The following is a 15,368-nucleotide window of genomic DNA, read 5'->3' as shown; positions in this document are numbered from 1 at the left end:
GTTTTCCACTCAGGATATTGTTTTATCACTTGAAAGGTTATGAAGTCTGTTGAAATATGTTATTTCTTCTTAAGGATCTCTTGAAGGCCATATGAAAATCCCCTATGCTTTTCTTTTTCGGTTCCTCCGCAGTAGTTTCTTATTCTGTAAGGAGGAGGGAACCCCATTCTAGATAATCAATGACTAGGGGAATAGATAGTTTTTTTGGTTGGGAGAGAAGTGGCGGAATTGGGCAGGGAATTTGCAATTCTAAATTTTTTTAAAAGTCTGTTTTGTCGATCTAATTTTAGGCATATAGCTCTTAAAATTATGTATATTAATGTAGCATAGCTCTTAAAATTATGTATATCAACTTGAAAAATACATAGGTAATCATTTATCAGTCACATATTTATGTTGGCATGCTTTTACGTGTTTACATTTAGTAAATTGTAAGCCACCGCACTTAATTTCAGCAAGTAAATGAGAAGCCATATAATTTTAAAAATAGAAGGTATGACCATCATTGTAAATCACAATTGTTAGGTTTTTTGGACTTCATGGCTTATAGATCAGTGCATTTTTCACAGAAGTATTTGTGGGATTTTAGGGGCAAGAAATTTGCTAAAATAAATTGAATCCAAATCATAGAAAATCCTGGTTTATTTTTCTGGATAGCACTGATCACCATCTAGTACGCTACAAATTTTGTTTATTTACATCTTGTCACTTTGTCTTCCGTTTCTACTATAAACTTCATGAAGGCAGGTTTTTTTTGTCTGTTTTGTTCATTGTTGTAACTCGAGTGTCTAGAGTAGCGCATAGCACATAATTTAGAGCAGTGGTCGCTAACCTTTTTGGCACTTCCAGTTTCATGGAAGACAAGTTTTCCACAGTCAGAAGTCGGGGGGATGGTTTTGGGATGAAACTGTTCCACTTCAGATCATCAGGCATTAGATTCTCACAAGGAACTTGTGCCTAGATCCCTTTCATGGGCAGCTCACAATAGAGTTCATGCTCCTATGAGAATCAAATGTTGCTGCTGATCCGACAGGAGGCAGAGCTCAGATAGTGATGTTCACTTGCCTGCCACTCACCTCCTGCTGTGTGGCCCGGTTCCTGATTTAGAGTAGTGCATAACACATTATCTAGAGGAGGGCATAGCACATAATGGGTATAGATTTTTGTTGAAAGATGGAAGAAACTGGTGGAGGGTGTCCAGATTCTTGGCATTTTCAACAAAGAATTGGACAAAATGCACAAACTAGTAAAGAATGAAGCAGCAAAAGCAGATATTTATTGAAAACAAAAGTACCCTCCACAGGGTGGAAATTTGCCCCAGCAGCTGCTTAAGGTTCTGGATATAGAATCTTCTGGGGTCTAAATACCGCGTATACGTTTCCCATTGGCCACTTGGTGTTTGCCTCATGTAAATGAAATGGTGGCCTGCAGTCAGAGGCTGAAGTTACAAAGGTCACACCCCTATGCAAACATCTGATTGGTTGTGGGAAGCAACCAATTAGAGGCTAAAGTGAAGTTACAAAGTTGTACTTCTATGCAGTTGAAGACTTGGCCCTCAGTCTGATTGCTTGCACATAGCTACCTTCGGTTAGTCTGATTGGTTGCTATGTGCAGCCAATCAGAGGTTGGTTGCTGAGTGCAACCAATCCGAGGGTGAAGTGAACTTACAGAGTTAGACTCCTATGCAAACGTCTGATTGGTTGCTTTTTACAACCATCAGTGGTGCTTTCAATTTCCCATCTGCCTTGCAAAGAGGTGGGGGTTTGCAAAGGTCTCTGGTTGTTTTGTTACTTAGGCGTGGAAAGTTAGGGTTTTCCTTTCAATTTATTTCTAGGAAGTCAGGGTGAAGTGGCATTAGGTTCCCTGCCTCCAGACCCTATTCTCCTGCCTCAAAACCACTCAAGTGCAGGATCATTTTTTTATCAATATATTCTGCCATTTTCTTTGCGTTTCTTTTTTTTTTTTTTTTGAGACGGAGTCTTGCTCTGTCCCCCAGGCTGGAGTTGTGTGGCGCATCTCAGCTCACTGCAAGCTCCGCCTCCCGGGTTCACTCCATTCTCCTGCCTCAGCCTCTCGCGTAGCTGGGACTACAGGCGCCTGCCACCACGTCCGGCTAATTTTTTGTATTTTTTTTTTTTAGTAGGGATGGGGTTTCACCGTGTTAGCCAGGATGGTCTCGATCTCCTGACCTCGTGATCTGCCCGCCTCGGCCTCCCTAAGTGTTGGGATTACAGGCATGAGCCACCATGCCCGGCCTTCTTTGCATTTCTAAATGTTTGTCACTTTTTTTCCTTTTATATCTTTAGGTGGAGTGTATATTGATAGTGCTGATTCTTACAAAAGGTTGTATCTGTTTGTATCTATTGCTGAAAATTTCTCCTTTTGAGAAGCCTTAGGGATTTTAAAAGTTTAATCCAGAATTTATTCTCTTGAATTATGTTGTGCCTTATGCTTTGATACAATTTAAAACTCTCAGGTAGTGTTGTTTCTTCAAGAGCCTTTATGTATTTATTTTAGCTTAATAAATGCTCAGGGTACATTTTCTTCTATCTAAGTTTTAACCTTTGGGCACACATGAACAGTTTTCACATAGTTGAAAACATTGATTATCTTGTAGCACTTTGGAAGAGTGTATATGGAGTCTTGAAACTCCGTTGTTAAATTCCAGTTGTTAAGACCAGGCAATAAATACATCATTACAGTTCTACGTAGCTATTTATCATTCATGATATCTCAATATCGTATCTGTGTATTGTCAACAAGAAAATAATTTGTTATTGTGGTTAGACCTTTTGCTTTACCACTGAAATATTGTTACTCTGGATTATTTGAGAATGAGACTCCGTTTTGCACACTACTGTATGTCCAATTAAGGAGTGGTAAGAGACTTGGGAGGGCTCACCTTCTGAACAAGGCTCAGTAGAAACAGCCAGAATAGTAACAGGATGAGTTGGATAAGTGTTAACAGCCTCTGTCCCCTCGCCTAACACTAAGTAGACCTTCCCTATTATCCTTACTACTCATCACTGTGCAGTCTGCTAATTGTTGAGGTGAGTACATTTTAGGTTCCTTCTGTACTCGAATTATCTTTACTTGCTGTCCTCAGAGAAATGACTGGAGAGTTTCTTAAAACTGATTCAGGTTGTCTGTGACTTTCTAGCAGCTTTTCTTATTATGCCATTTAATCAATAATTGACTGAATTCTGCATTTTCCTTTCCCTTCCTATTTTAGAGCTTTTACAAAAAGAAAACCGCAAGCAAACATCTTTTTTTTTTTTTAATTCACAAAGGTAGACGACTTTGCATTCATTTCAGTGCTGCAAGGCAATTTTTTATTCTTTCAAATTCCTTTATACATTTTTATCCTAATTCTAAGGGAAGTAGGTTTTTCTCGTTTTTTGATTTTTCGTTTTTATTGGGGGATTGGAGCAACATTTTATCTGCAAGTGCAGCTATTGAAAACTTTAAAAATATGTTTCTTTTAATAGTTGCATATTTTGAGGATCTTCATCGGGCTGTTTTTTTTAAAAAAATAGAAAAGTAGAAAGATTTATGAATGGAAAATAAAATGCTGAAACAAGTAATTTCCAATTTTTTTTTTTTTTTTTTGAGACAGAGTCTTGCTGTGTTGCCCAATCTGGAGCAGTGGCATGATCTTGGCTCACTGCAACCTCTGCCTCCCGGGTTCAAGCGATTCTCCTGCGTCAGCCTCTGAAGTAGCTGGGATTACAGGTGCCCACTGCCATGCCCAGCTAATTTTTGTATTTTTAGTAGAGACAGTGTTTCACCATGTTGGCCAGGCTGGTCTTGAACTCCTGACCTCAGGTGATCCACCTGGCCTCCCAGAGTGCTGGGATTGCAGGTGTGAACCATCGTGTCTAGCCTCCGATTTTTTAATCAAGTGTTTTTCTCTCTTAAAAAAAAAATTAATGTCTTTGTAGGATATATTAAAAGTGATAGCAAAAACCACAATTACTTTTTCACCAACCAAATACAAGACTATGACAGTTTATATTGTAAATCATGCTTTTTTTCTATGATTTGCTTCAAGTTTGTCTCACCAGTTTGATGAGAACTGTAGAGGAGTATGTTAGTCTAATGGCTAAATTGTTTTTATATTGTAAGCTCTACAGTATAAATAGAAATACAGAAGCACTATAAAAAATACATGGTTAAAAATACCATTACTTTTTTTTTTTTGGAGACAGAGTACAGGCTGGAGTGCAGTGGCGCGATCTCTGCTCACTGCAACTTCCGCCTCCTGGGTTCAAGCAGTTCTCCTGCCTCAGCCTCCTGAGTAGCTGGGATTACAGACGTGTGCCACCACGCCAGGCTAATTTTTGTATTTTTAGTAGAGATGGGGTTTCACCATGTTGGCCAGGCTGGTCTTGAACTCCCGACCTCTAGTGATCCAACTGCGTTCGCCTCCCAAAGTGCTAGGATTACAAGTGTGAGCCACCGCGCTCGGCCTACTCTTTTTGTTTTTTATTTATTTAGAGACAGGGTTTCACTCTGTTGAACCGGCTGCAGTGTAGTGGTGCGATCATAGCTCACTGTAACCTTGAACTCCTGGGCTCAAGTGATTCTTCTGCCTCAGCCTTCCAAGTAGCTAGGGCTACAAGCACACACCACCACACCTGGCTAATTTTTTTTTTTTCTTTTTTTTTGAGATGGAGTCCTGCTCTGCCACCCAGGCTGGAGTGCAGTGGCGTGATCTCTGCTCACTGCAAGCTCCGCCTCCTGGGTTCACGCTATTCTCCTGCCTCAGCCTTCTGAGTAGCTGGGACCAGAGGCTCCCGCCACCATGCCTGGATAATTTTTTTGTATATATTTTTTTTTTTAGTAGAGACGGGGTTTCACCGTGTTGATCTGGTCTTGATCTCCTGACCTTGTGATCTGCCCGCCTCAGCCACCCAAAGTGCTGGGATTACAGGCGTGAGCCACCGCGCCCAGCCCATGCCTGGATAATTTAAAAAAAAATTTATAACTTTCTTTTGTAGAGATGGTGGTCTCACTATGTTGCCCAGATTGGTCTTGAACTCCTGGCCTCGAGCACTCCTCCCACTTTGGCCTCCCAAAGCCCTGTGATTACAGGCATAAAAATAGCATTACTTTAAAACTATACACAAGTAGCTGTCTAGGTACTTACGCTTGACTCTGTAATAGTTATTTAGTAGGGAGTTACTAGATTATCTGTGATTAATGTAGTTTATGAAGATATGTCAGATTAGCCATAATACTATTTAGTAATCTGAATTCAGAAGAATTATAATGCCTATTTTTTGATAAATAGAATAGTGATTATGAACATGGGCTTGGGTTTTAATCCCTGCTTCACTGTTTACTTATGTGTTGGGGTACAAATTACATGATCTCTTTGACACTCAGTTTCCTGCTTATAAAAGTGAAGAGAATATCACCTTCCTCACAAGATGCATTAAATGAAGTGATAAATGCTTATTAGCACACTGGGTACATATTAGTGTTATTTACGTTATATCATTACATAGTTTTAACAGTATAGTTTATATAAATAGTATATTTTGTTAAAATTACTTTATTACAGTTTCTGGATTGCTAGATTTTAATTGCATATTAATATATATTTTCAGTGTATTGAATTTCATCTCTTCTGAGCCAGTTGAGAGTTGAAGACATTTTCTATAATTTCTTTTTTTTTAAACTTTTATTTTAAGTTCAGGAGTACAAATACAGGTTTGATACATAGGTAAACTTGTGTCATGGGGCTTTGTTGTACAGATTATTTCATCACGTAGGTAGCCTAGCATACATTAGTTATTTTGCCTCATCCTTTCCCTCCTCCCACCCTCCACCCCTTTGAAAGGCCTCAGTGTATATTGTTCCCCTCTGTATCCGTGTGTTCTCATTACTGAGCTCCCACTTATTAGAGAGAACATGTGGTATTTGGTTTTCTGTTCCTGTGTTAGTTTGCTAAGGATAATGACCTGCAGCTCCATTCATGTCCCTGAAAAGCACATTGTCACGTTGTTTTTTATGGCTGCATAGTATTCCGTGGTGTATATGTACCTTATTTTCTTTATCCAGTCTACCATCGATGGGCATTTAGGTTGATTCCATGTCTTTGCTATTGTGAATAGTGTAGCAGTGAACATATATGTGCGTGTATCTTTATAATAGAATGATTTATATTTCTTTTGGGTATATACCCAGTAATGGGATTGCTGGGTCAAATGGTATTCTGTCTTTAGGTCTTTGAGGAATCACCACACTGTCTTCTACAATGGCTGAAATAATTTACTCCCACCAACAGTGTTTAAGCCTTCGTTTTTCTCTTCAACCTTGCCAGCATCTGTTGTTTTTTGACTTTTTAATAATATCCATTCTGACTGGTGTAAGATGGTATCTCATTGTGGTTTTGATTTGCATTTCTGTAATGATCAGTGATGTTGAGCTTTTCTTTCATATGATTGTTGGCCACCTATATGTCTTCTTTTGAGAAGTGTCTGTTCATGTCCTTTGCCCACTTTTTAATGGGGTTGTTGTTTTTTGTAAATTTGTTTAAGTTCCTTATAGATGCTGGATATTAGACTTTTGTCAGATGCATAGTTTGCAAAGATTTTCTCTTGTTCTGTAGGTTTCCTGTTTATTCTGATGATAGTTTTTTTTGCTATGCAGAAACTCTTTAGTTTAATTAGATCTCAACTTTCAATTTTTGCTTTTGTTCCAATTGCTTTTGGCGTCTTTGTCAGGAAATCTTTGCCTGTGCCTAAGTCCTGAATGGTATTGCCTACATTGTTTTCCAGGGTTTTATGGTTTTGGGTTTTACTTTTTTTTTTTTTTTTTTTTTGAGATGGAGTCTCGCTCTGTTGCCCAGGGTGGAGTGCAGTGGCATGATCTTGGCTCACTGCAAACTCCACCTCCCGGGTTCAAGCGATTCTTCTGCCTCAGCCTCCTGAGTAGCTGGGATTACAGGCGTGTGCCACCATGCCCGGCTAATTTTTGTATTTTTGGTAGAGATGGGGTTTCACCATGTTGGTCAGAGTGGTCTCGAACTCTTGACCTCGTGATCCACCAGCCTCGGCCTCCCAAAGTGCTGGGATTACAGGCGTGAGCTGCTGCATGTGGCCTGGGTTTTACATTTAAGTCTTTAATCCATTTTGAGTTAATTTTTGTATATGGTGTAAGGAAGGGTTTCAGTTGTTTTCCTATAGCTATCCAGTTATTACAACACCATTTATTTAATAGGGAATCCTTTCCCCATTGCTTGTTTTTCTCAGGTTTGTGGAAGATCAGATAGTTGTCAGGCTGCGGTCTTATTTGTGGGTTTTCGATTCTGTTTCATTGGTCTGTGTGTCTGTTTTTGTACCAGTACCATACTGTTTTGCTCACTATATCCCTGTAGTATAGTTTTAAGTTGGGTAGTGTGATGCCTTCAACTTTTGTTTCTGCTTAGGATTGCCTTATCTATTTGGGCTCTTTTTTGGTTCCATATGAGTTTTAAAATAGTTTTCTCTAGTTCTGTGAAGAACATCAATTGTAGTTTAATAAGAATAGCATTGAATCTATATAAATTGCTTTGGTTAGTATAGCCGTTTTATTGATACTGATTCTTCTGTCCATGAGCATGAGATGTTTTTCCATTTGTTTGTGTCATCTCTGATATCTTTGATCAGTGGTTTGTAGTTCTCCTTGTAGAGATCTTTCACCTCCCTACTTAGTTGTATTCCTAGGTTTTTTATTCTTTTTGTGGCAGTTGTGAATGGGAGTTCATTCTTGACTTGGCTCTCAGCTTGACTCTTGGTGTATAGGAATGCTAGTGATTTTTCCACGTTGATTTTGTATTCTGAGACTTTGTTGAGGTTGTTAATTGGCTTAAGAAGCTTTTGGGCTGAGACTGTGGTATTTTCCAAATATAGTGTTATGTCATCTGCAAACAGGGATAGTTTGACTTCTTTTCTTCCTATTTGTTTGGCCTTTTGTTTTTTTCTCTTGCCTGGTTGCCCTGGCCAGAACCTCCAATACTATGTTGAATAGGGGTGGTGAGAGACGGCATCCTTGTCTCATGTTGGTTTTCAAGGTAATGCTTCCAGCTTTCGCCCATTCATTATGATACTGGCTGTGAGTTTGTCATAAATGGTTCGTATTATTTTGAGGTATGTTCCTTCAATACCTAGTTTTTTGAGAGTTTTTTTTTTAAACACAAATGGATGTTGAATTTTATCAAAAGCCTTTTCTGCATCTGTTGAGATAATCATGTGGTTTTTGTCTTTAGTTCTGCTTATGTGCTGAATCACATTTATTGATTTGTGTATGTTGAACCAACCTTTCATCCTTAGGTTGAAGCCTACTTGATTATGGTGTATAAGCTTTTTGATGTGCTGCTGGATTCTGCTTGCCAGTGTTTTTGTTAGGGATTTTTGCATCAATTTCATCAAGGATATTGGTCTGACATTTTCTTTTTTTTTTTGTATCTCTGCCAGGTTTTGGTGTCAGGATAATGCTGGCTTCATAGAATGAGTTAGGGAATAGTCCCTTCTCAATTTTTTGGAATAGTTTGAATGGGAATGGTAGCAGCTTTTCTTTGTATATCTGGTGGAATTCAGCTGTGAATTCATCTGGTCCTGGGCTTTTTTTGGTTGGCAGGCTTATTTTCTATAATTTCTATAACAGTAGTGAACACTTGCTACTCTCCATCTCACTCCTATTTTGGGACCTTATGGACACAACTTCTAGGTCAATGATCAGAGGAAAGCCATGATTAGAAGGCCCACGTAGTCCTTCTCTTATAAAATAGTGACCAAAATACTTGTTTCTCTTATATTTGAAAGCTATACTTGACTACTTGTTTTCAGTTTAGAGGAATTACATAGATTATAATATAGTTTTATGTAACAGTGTTTTTATTACATAGATTATAGAATTCATGTTGGGTAGAAGTAAATTTAAATAGACATGTGAATACTATGTCTTAAAAATATTTTATTAGTATTGAAATCTTCTGATAAGAATGCTAGTCCCTTAAACCACCCTTCCTCTTTGTTAAGTCATGATCACCAGAGGCAACAATTCTCAACTTTCTAAACTTTTCCTTTAATATGTATTTCCAAATAATAAGCTTCCATGGCTCTTTCTCAGTTTATGACTTTTAGATACTATTTAATCATTTCTTGTTATGGTAAATGATGATTTATAAGTTTTGATTAGACAATATTGGTTATATATAGTTAAGAAAGTATTATTTACTGCTCAGTCAAGTAGTGAACTGTAATAATGTTCTTTTTTGAGGATGACTATTTTTCTTGAAGTTAATAATTGGGTTTGCTCAATTTTCTTTGTATGAATCAGCATTTCTTTATCTATATGCTCCCATAAAATATCTCTTCATACTCTCTTCTACAAAGACAGATTCATTAGATAGTTTGTCAGTTCCATCTTTTTTTCTCCTCTATATTAATTCATGTTCACCTGATATAAAGAACTACCTGAGGCTGGGTAATTTATGAAGAAGAATTTTAATTGACTCACAGTTCTGCAGGCTTAACACAAAACATGACTGGAAGGCCTCAGGAAACTTACAATCATGGTAGAAAGTGAAGGGGAATCAGGCAGCTTCTTCACATGGCAGCAGGAGAGAGAGAGAGTGTGTGAGGGGGAAGTGCCACACTTTTAAACCTACAGGTCTTGTGAGAACTCATTCACTATCACAAGGGCAGCAAGGGAGAAATTCGCCCCCATGATCCAGTCACCTCCCCCCAGACCCCTCTTCCAATCTGACGTGAGATTTGGCGGGGACACAAATCCAAACCATATCATTCCACTCCTAACCCCTCCCAAATTTCATGTTCTTCTCATATTGGAAAATACAATTATCCCTTCTCAACAGTCCTCCAGTCTTAACTAATTTCAGCATTAACTCAGAAGTCCACAGTTCAAAGTCTCATCTGAGACAGGTAAGTCCCTTCTTCCTGTGAGCCTGTAAAATCAAAAACAAGTTAGTTACTTTCAAGATACAGTGAGGGTACAGGCATTGAGTGAGTGCTCCAAGTGGGAGAAATTGGCCAAAACACAAAGGCTACAGGCCCCATGCAAGTCTGAAACCTAGCAGGGCTGTCATTAAATCTTAAAGCTCCAAAATAATTTCCTTTGACTCCATATCTCATATCCAGGGCACACCGATGCATGGGTTGGGATCCTGAGGCCTTGGATAGCTCCACCCCTGTGGCTCAGCAGGGTACAGCCCCCTAGACTGCTTCCACAGGCTGACATTGAGTACCTGTGGCTTTTTCAGGTGCACTATGCAAGCTGTCAGTGGGTCTCCTATTCTTGGGTCTGGAGGGTGGTGGCCCTCTTCTCACAGCTCTACTAGGCAGTGCTCCGTGTGGAGGGTTCTAACTCCACATTTCCCATCTGCACTGCCCTAGTAGAGGTTCTCCGTGAGGGCTCTATTCCTGCAGCAGACTTCTTCCTGGACAGCCAGGCATTTCCATACATCCTCTGAAATCTAGGCAGAGGTTCCAGAACCTCATCTCTTGCCTTCTGCACACCTTCAGGCCCAACACCACGTGGAAGCTTCAAGGCTTGGGCGTGCACCCGCTAAAGCAGTGACCTGAGCTGTACTTTGGTGCCTGTTAGCCATGGCTGGAGCTGGAGCTGGAGCATCTGGGACGCAGAGCACTACATCCCGAAGCTGCACAGAGCAGTGGGGCCCTGGGTCCGGCCTGTGAAGCCATTTTCCCTCCTAGGCCTCCAGGCCTCTGATGTGTGGGGCTGCAGTGAAGGTCTCTGACATGCCCTGGAGACATTTTTCCTGTTGTCTTGTTTATTAACATTTAGCTCCTTGTTACTTATGTACACTTCTGCAGCTGGCTTGAATTTCTCCCCAGAAAATGGGTTTTTGTTTTCTACTGCATGGTCAGGCTGCACATTTTCCAAACTTTGTGTTCTGTTTCCTTTTTTTTTTTTCTTTTAGGTTGTAGTTTTGCTCTTGTTGCTCAGGCTGGAGTGCAATGCGGTGATCTCGGCTCACTGCAATCTCTGCCTCCTGGGTCCAAGCAATTCTTCTGCCTCAGCCCCCCGAATAGCTGGAATTACAGGTCCCTGCCACCATGCCTGGCTAATTTTTGTATTTATAGTAGAGGTGGGGTTTCACCATATTGGCCAAGCTGGTCTCAAACTCCTGACCTCAGGTGATCCACCCGTCTCAGCCTCCCATAGTGCTGGGATTACAGGTGTGAGCCACTGTGCCTGGCCCTCTGTTTCCCTTTTAAACATATTCCAATTTCAAACCATCTCTTTGTGAATGCGTGTAAGTGAATGCTTTCAGAATAAGCCAGGTCACATCTTGAATGCTTTGCTGGTTAGAAATTTCTTCCACCATAGTCTGGGCATGCTGAGTCACGCCTGTAATCCCAGCACTTTAGGAGGCCAAGATGGGTGGATTCACTTGAGGTCAAGGCTTCAGGACCAGCCTGGCCAACAGGGTGAGACCCCATTTCTACTAAAACCAGAACAAATTAGCTGGGTGTGGTGGCACATGCCTATAATCCCAGCTACTTGGGAGGCGGGAGAATCGCTGGAACCTGGGAGGTGGAGGTTGCAGTGAGCTGAGATCATGCCATTACACTCCAGCCTGGGAGACAGAGTGAGACTTTGTCTCAAAAAAAAAAAAAAAAATTTCTTCCACCAGATACCCTAATTAATCTCTTTCAAGTTTAAAGTTTCACAGATCTCTAGGGCAGGGGCAAAATGCTCCAGTTTCTTTTTGCTAAAGCGTAGCAAGAGTGATCTTTACTCCAGTTGCCAGTAAGTTCCTCATCTCTGTCTGAGATCACCTCAGTCTGGACGTCATTGTTCATATCACTATCAGCAGTTTGATCAAGACCATTCAACAAGTCTCTAGGAAGTTCCAAACTTTCCCACATCTTACTGTCTTCTTCAGAGCCCTCCAAACTGTTCCAACCTCTGCCCCTTACCCAGTTCCAAAGTCGCTTCCACATTTTCAAGTGTCTTTATAGGAGTGTCCCACTCCTGGTACCAATTTTCTGTATTAGTCAATTTTTCACGCTGATATAAAGAACTACTTGAGACTGAGTAATTTGTGAAGAAAAGACGTTTAATTGACTCAGAGTTCTGCTGGCTTAACAGGAAGCATGACTGTGAGGCCTCAGGAAATTTACAATCCTGGTGGAAGGCGAAGGGTGGAAAGCAAGCACCTTCTTCACATGGTGGCAGGAGAGAGAGAAAGAGCATGAGAGGGGATGTGCCACACACTTTTAAACCATGAGATCTCATGAGAGCAGCAAGGGGGAAATCTGCCCCCATGCTCCGGTCACCTCTCACCAGGTCCCTCCTCCAATTCAACAGGAGATTTTGGCAGGGACACAAATCCAAACCATATCACCCTCTAAACCTAGAAATAATCTTAGTGTCTCTTCCATGTTTGATCTCCATATTCTGGATTCCATATCTTCTATTATGATTTATTCTCTTTCTTTGGAGGAGGATATGCTTCAGTAGCTTCTTGAGAAAAGGTTCATTGAAGGTAATTTAAAAAATCTTATAAAGTAGTTAAACATGTTTTTTATTTATAACCATCTATTTGAATAATAGTGTAGTTGGCTATAGAATTCTGCATATAGAGTAATTTATCTTACAATTTTGAAGGCTTTTTGCCTTTTAGATTTCTGTGTTGCTGTTGAGAAGTTTAATGCCCACATGATTTCTGTTTATCTCTGGAATCTTTTATCCCTGATGTTATCATGAAATTTCACTTTGACATGCCTTGTTGAAGGTCTTTTAATTTAATAGACTAGACACTTGTTGAGCCTTTTAAACCTGGCACCTGATGTCTTTCAGTTCTGGGCACTTTTTTGGTATTATTTCTTGGTTATTCCCCTTTGGTCCCTCACCCACTTTCTTTTCTTTTTTCTTATTTTCTGCAGTATGTCTCCCTTGATTCACAAATTTTCTCATCTTTCCTATTTTCTACTTTGTCTTTTTATTCTACTTTGTAGAATTCCTGAACATTTTCTTTTTAAACTTCTGTTGAATTTTTATTTATCGCCTTGTATTTTTGATTTCTCATTCCCTGAATATTTTCTACCCAACATCCTTTTTATCATTCCATGGTATAATTCTTTTCTGTTTGAGGTTATCAGTTACTTTTCTAATTTTTCTTGTTTTCTTTGGTTCCCTTTACTGTCTTTGTTATTCTGAGTTTCATTTTTCGGTTTGTTGTAATTTTTGTTTTTCAGGTTAGAGGCCTACTTCAGTTGTATTTTAAATATTGTCTGTTCATTCATGTGTAATGGTGAGGCACTCAAATGTTGGCTGGAAGCGTTGTGTACATGAGTTGAGTTTGTTGACTACTTGGTTTGACTGTACACCAATGTTTCTCAGTCTCAACACTTGATATTTTGGATCTGATAAATCTTTGTTGTGGGGGCTGTCATCTGAATTTTAGGATATTTAGCTGCATCCCTGACCACTACCCACTAGCTGCCAATAGCATTTTCCCTTCCCCGGTCATAAAAATAAAAAAGTTGCCTCATGTTCCCAGGGGAAAATTTAACCTTGGTTGGGGACGACTGCTATAGACCCATTGTCCCGAATTGGGCTGTTTCTTTATTTTTAATTTTTATTTCTTTTTAGAGATAGGGTCTTGCTTTACAGATAGTGTCTTGCATGCAGCACCATGCCTGGCTAATTTTAAAATTTTGTTGTGGAAATGGGATCTCTCTAAATTGCCCAGGCTGGTCTTGAACTCCTGGCCTCAAATGATCTTTCCACCTTGGTTTTCCAAAGTCTTAGAATTACAGGCATGAGCCACCATGTCTGGCTGAACTGAGCTGTGTCACTGGGGACTTTCTAATGCCAATATCTGTAAGATTCTTTTCTGATGCCAGTCTTGAGAGGAAGCTTTTAATTCCTTCTACTTGAGGTTTTTAAGCCTGCCTGCTGGATTTCTGGGAGCATAGTTGGAGCATGGAGGCTGGAGGTTTTCACTTAATTTGTTGTTTTCACGATAGCTCCTCATCTTTGCTCTACCTGTGTGTCTTGTCTCCCAGTCCAGAGCCTCCCTGTTCACTTTGTGCAGAGAATAAACTTCCCATCTTCTGAGACAGTATAAAGAGGGATAGTAACTAACTGGATGGGATGGGAAGAAAGGTCCTAGGGGAGAGTCTGTTTCTTTTATTGACTTTCAACTATTCCTCCTATTTTTAGCTCTACATAACCATTCCTATATTCCAAGGTACCTGATACTTCCAATTCCTCTATTCCTTTTTTGTTTTCTTAATGTGTGTGTTCTGTAGTAAGAATTTAGTTGCTTATTGTTAGAATCCCCATTTGTGGGCAGTTAGACTTCAGCTTTCTTTGATCTGCTAAGTCAGTTACTATTTCTCCATTTGCTTGCTCTCTTTCCAAAACTTACTGACTTATGCAGTATGCTGTTTTCTTTCTTGTTCTTCCTTTGGGTGTTTAGTTTTATTATTTTACTGACATTGTACTTTGTTTAAAAGCAGCAAAAAAGATGAACAGATAGGTTAAATCCAGAAGTAATAAGTATCTAATTTCAAACTATTTTATTTTTTTTTTAGACGTGGGGTCTTGCTCTGTTGCCCAGGCTGGAGTGCAGTGGTATAATATAATTCATAGTAGCCTTGAACTCCTGGGCTCAAATGATCCTCCTGCCTCAGCCTCCTGAGTAGCTAGGCCTACTACTATGATGTGCTACCATGACTAGCTCATTTTTTAATGTTTTTGTAAAAATGGGGTCTCACTATGTAGACTAAACTGGTCTCAAACTACTGGCCTCAAGCCACCTATTGCCTCATGTTTTATGTTTTTACATTTTCTTCCTTTTTGCAGGAAAAACTGAAATGAGGATTTTAGGAATAAAACCATAAAATTTTTTTTTAAAGGTTTTCAGCTGGGCCCTGTCCTGTCCTTTATCAACAGATATATATTTTTAAGATTTTATATTAGTATACTCTCTCTTAGTATGAGTCAAATGATTGGAGGAGTAGAGCTTAGGAGACTAAGTATGTATTAATGGCAATCAGTGAAATTGAGCCTGTATATGCTACTGTTAATAGCAGTATGCTACTGTTAATAGCAAAAAGACTTCTTAGCTTTTTAAAATTTTACATTTTAATAATTGACTTGACTTTGGGAAAGTTATTATTCTGGTGCTTATTTTTTTAGAGGTGAAAAATTCTGGTATTTAAAGCAATTTAAATTCAAGTATCTAAAGCAATAGGGTCCAATTCAGTAGCCACATGTGGCTATTTAGATTCAAATGACCTACAATTAAATACAATTAAAATTTTAGTTCCTTAGCTGTACTAGCCACATTTCAAGTACTTGGTAGCTATATGTGACTACTG

The 15,368-nt window shown here is 39.4% G+C and overlaps 1 protein-coding gene across 13 annotated transcripts in view; it reads left to right on the top strand.

Moving 5' to 3' along the window:
- The window catches only part of HACE1 (HECT domain and ankyrin repeat containing E3 ubiquitin protein ligase 1), a 135,888-nt gene that overhangs the window by 33,069 nt on the left and 87,451 nt on the right, over positions 1-15,368 (top strand). The gene's annotated exons all lie outside the window — the stretch shown is intronic.

Source organism: Hylobates moloch, unplaced genomic scaffold, assembly GCF_009828535.3.
Source record: "Hylobates moloch isolate HMO894 unplaced genomic scaffold, HMol_V3 SCAFFOLD_2, whole genome shotgun sequence".
NCBI lineage: Eukaryota > Metazoa > Chordata > Mammalia > Primates > Hylobatidae > Hylobates > Hylobates moloch.
This window is presented reverse-complemented; position numbering and strand designations above follow the sequence as displayed.